The sequence below is a fragment of the Coptis chinensis genome, chromosome 7, assembly GCF_015680905.1.
Source record: "Coptis chinensis isolate HL-2020 chromosome 7, ASM1568090v1, whole genome shotgun sequence".
Taxonomy (NCBI): domain Eukaryota; kingdom Viridiplantae; phylum Streptophyta; class Magnoliopsida; order Ranunculales; family Ranunculaceae; genus Coptis; species Coptis chinensis.
In genome coordinates this window covers 13,927,445-13,931,055 of record NC_141462.1, presented here as the reverse complement: position 1 = coordinate 13,931,055, position 3,611 = coordinate 13,927,445, and the positions used below count along the sequence as shown (strand labels likewise).

General features: G+C 35.0%; 1 long non-coding RNA gene across 1 annotated transcript; it reads right to left on the bottom strand.

Annotated features, from left to right (window-relative positions):
* Positions 1 to 470: 470 nt before the first annotated feature.
* LOC147486150 (uncharacterized) lies at positions 471 to 1,617 on the bottom strand. The gene is made up of 2 exons (XR_015202711.1): positions 884 to 1,617; positions 471 to 764 (listed from the first exon to the last, which is right to left on the bottom strand). It is a non-coding gene; the product is annotated as an uncharacterized LOC147486150 (long non-coding RNA).
* Positions 1,618 to 3,611: the final 1,994 nt, after the last annotated feature.

The following is a 3,611-nucleotide window of genomic DNA, read 5'->3' as shown; positions in this document are numbered from 1 at the left end:
GCGCACTTCTAATAAGCTTGAAAACAGAATAAACAAAAACAGTAATTGTGATTACAAATTCCAAGTTAGAAGTCGAACTAAGACTCAACTAGCAGGGTTTGAGTTTTGACATGATATTTACTAGCAACGGGTCTGGATTTTGTGTTAATAAAAATAAAAGTTAATGGTCATTTGGTTCTTCGGTCTTATTTCCAGTTGTCATGAAATGACAGGCTCAGAACTGCCAAGACAGCCGTTGCAGCTTGATTCCATAAGGTAAGGAATGTCATCCTGGAAAGTCTCATAATGAAAATGCTAGTTAAAATTCTGACAGAGTTCACCGAAAATGTTAATTAAAACTCTGACAGAGTTCACCGAAAATGCTAGTTAAAACTCTGACAGAGTTCACCGAAATGATGAAAGATGTAGTCAGGATATTTAAGTTGCACTGTACCAAACCACTCAATACCCAAACAGAAATCAAACTTACGTTCACAGAAATAATTTCTACCTCAGTCATCAACCAAAGGAATCTAAACCATATTATACACATCGATAGTAACAAGTCTCACAATTTTAACAGTAGAAAATGTTCTAACAAAATTATGCAAGTAGATGACCTTTTTTAAAAACCAAACCCAGAAACAGGACGACCCACAATGCAAAAGGAACTTTGGATATAAGGAGGAAACCCTAATATGAGCAGTAAATCAATCCATAGAGGCATGTTATGTTTTTGCCTTTCCTGCTTGGAGAGCTTGAATCTTTTGTTGTAGCTTTAAGACCTGCAAAAAAACAAAATTCAACGTTATCCACATGTAACTTAGAAAACCAACTAGTAAATCTGCAACAAAAACAAACAACAAAGTGGGGGGCAACCAAAAGAACAAAGACTACTACTTACTGCATATGCCAAAGTTATTTTATACAAGAATTCCTGCCAAGCTAAAATAGCTTGGGTTGCAACATTGGCATACTGCATCCTTAGCATCCAACGAGTTCTTAAGCACAATACCATCCTTAGCATCCAACGAGCTGACAAAAGGAATGGAGTAATCTCTGCAAACTTTCTTCTCACTCGAACATTTGATAGTCTTCACCTGCATATACAATACCGTGCACATGTTACATTAAATCATATTCTTCAACTATAACATCAAACTTCAAGTCGTGCGTGTTAGCACTTCAAGAACAACGGTGAACATCAAACTTCAAATCTTTATTTCTTGTCTTTGACAATTTTTAACTTAATTCATTTGTGTAAAGAAGCGACATCGATTAATAGCGAAAAATATACAAGTAGAAGATCAAGGAATCAGACAATAGACCTACTAGGGAAAGTATAGTAAAACAAATCCAACCCATTCCAGTAAAGGAATATATCAAACAAATCCAACCCATTGCAAAACCACCGTTGATAGTAAAGTAATATATCAAACATCCAATAAACACAACCTAATAAAATTACCATAGTGACATCCTTATGGAAGACAAGAAATTACCATAGTGACATCCAATAAATTACAAGTTAAGTATTCTACAAGAAGGGTTCTAGATGCATTTTGACACAAATCATTTCATATATGCCAAATAATTCAGCAGTAAAATAATTTTTAGTGATTCACATAAATGAATCCAAATCCTTCGTGGAGGGAAGGTTGGAAAACCCTCATCCTTCAATGAAATACATGCGATAGTTGGTGTATTAACGGGTAACACAAAGTAACAATGAACAATTTCACTCATCCAGAAGGATTTCTAAATTCAAGACCCAACCAAAAGTTGCACTTTAATCAAGTTTGAACAAATAATTTCAAGAGAGAAGTGATGACACAGTATTTAGCTCTTTTTCACCCACACTGACAATTCATTCCTCTAATTCGCTGAGTGGCACACCCAGTTTATTGACAAAGGAGACACTGGAGATTGGTGAAAGTGGCTCTACAATTAGCTCATCAGTTACCATAAACATCCTGGATTTCTTAAGAAATCCATTTCCTCTTTTAACAATTGTATCAAGAAATTTTGGATTTCCTCTTTTAACCGATTTGTTTGAATAATTTATGAATTTGTTTGAAGGGTTTGGGTTTTGGAGAAGAAGAAGAAGACCGAGATGAGTTTTCCAAACCAATTTCGCGTTTTTTTTTTTTTTTTTTTTCGTTTTTTTGTTTTTGAAATACTTTGAAATTTTGCGATTTTTGAGTGAATTAGATCTGATGATCTTGAGAAGAGATCGAACGGTTCAAGAGAAGTGTGAGATAAGAGTGGCACAATAAGAGTGTCACTCTAGCCTAACCGATATATATATATATATATATAGGGCTGGCAATGGGTCGGGTAAGAACCGATACCCGATCCGGTCCGAACCAATAAAAATGGGTCTGGATCAGGTAGTTAGTATATTGGACCGGTTCTGGGTCTTGAAAATCAGAACCGGACTCTTATTGGATTGGTTCTGGATTAAGTATATACCGAACCGTTATAGGCCTGATCCGATTAAAATTTTTACTCTTATTCTTCCTAATTTTCCTCCACCATATATTTTTATTACCTTATGCAACATTGCAATATTTAAAGTTTCAAAATAAGATATGCAAAATGCATATGTAATATTACAATATTTTTTTACATAATAAAAAGATGGTTTCTATCTAAAGGAAAATCCTTCCTTACAAATTTGGATTTCAAATAATTCATTATGTCTTTTGGATTTGTGTACTTTGTTTTTGTATTTAGCAAAAAAAAATTATTTAATATTTATATAACGAAAATTATGATCCAATTATAAAAAAACTCGGTTCACCGAGTTGAAATTGAGCTTATTGGTTCGGAACGGATCGGATCCGGAATCAAAAAAAAGTTTTCGATTTGGTTATGGTTCTCTAACTCAAATATCCGTTTGGGTAGGGTCCGATTCTGGGTCTGTATTGTTGAAAAGCGGATCGGTTTTGGATTTGCATATATCCGGACCGATCCAACCCATTGCCAGCCCTATATATATATACAACAAAGTTCACTGATTTATACTACTCTATTACAAAATTCGGATATGTAGTTGAAACCACAAGACAAATTGGATCAAACTGTGAAAAAACCACAGAAAGGTATCTAGAGGTGCATGACTGGGTAGTCGCGCGCTGGTGGCCAGGCGGTCGCGGCCTAGTCAACGGGCGATTGCCCCTCCGGTTCCAGTGAAGTTTCGTCGGTTTCCGTCAGCAGATCCAACTCCTCTCTAGTATTCGAACTACGTGCCTGGATTTGAAACAAAACAGATAAGTACTTAAAATAAATGAAATGAAATGACGAAAAAAATGAAAAACAATAAATGGAAGGGGTAGAATGTTGCTTCCCTCCTTATAGCTCAACCATGAATCTACTTCTTCCAATCCATGATGGCGGCGCTATTTGAAGTTGTGTATAGTGGTTAGTATTCAAAGATTAGTTTGATAAGATTCACCATGGATTTTTAGAGATGGATTGATGAGAGTTTTTGAAGAGGGGAAGGTAGTATCCTTAAAGTTCATAACTTGTTTTTGAATGAAACAACCTTGTATTAAAACTTGACAAACATTGAATGAAAACTTTGATTGAAAAATGAAAACTTGTATTGAAGATTTAAAAGACAAACTTGA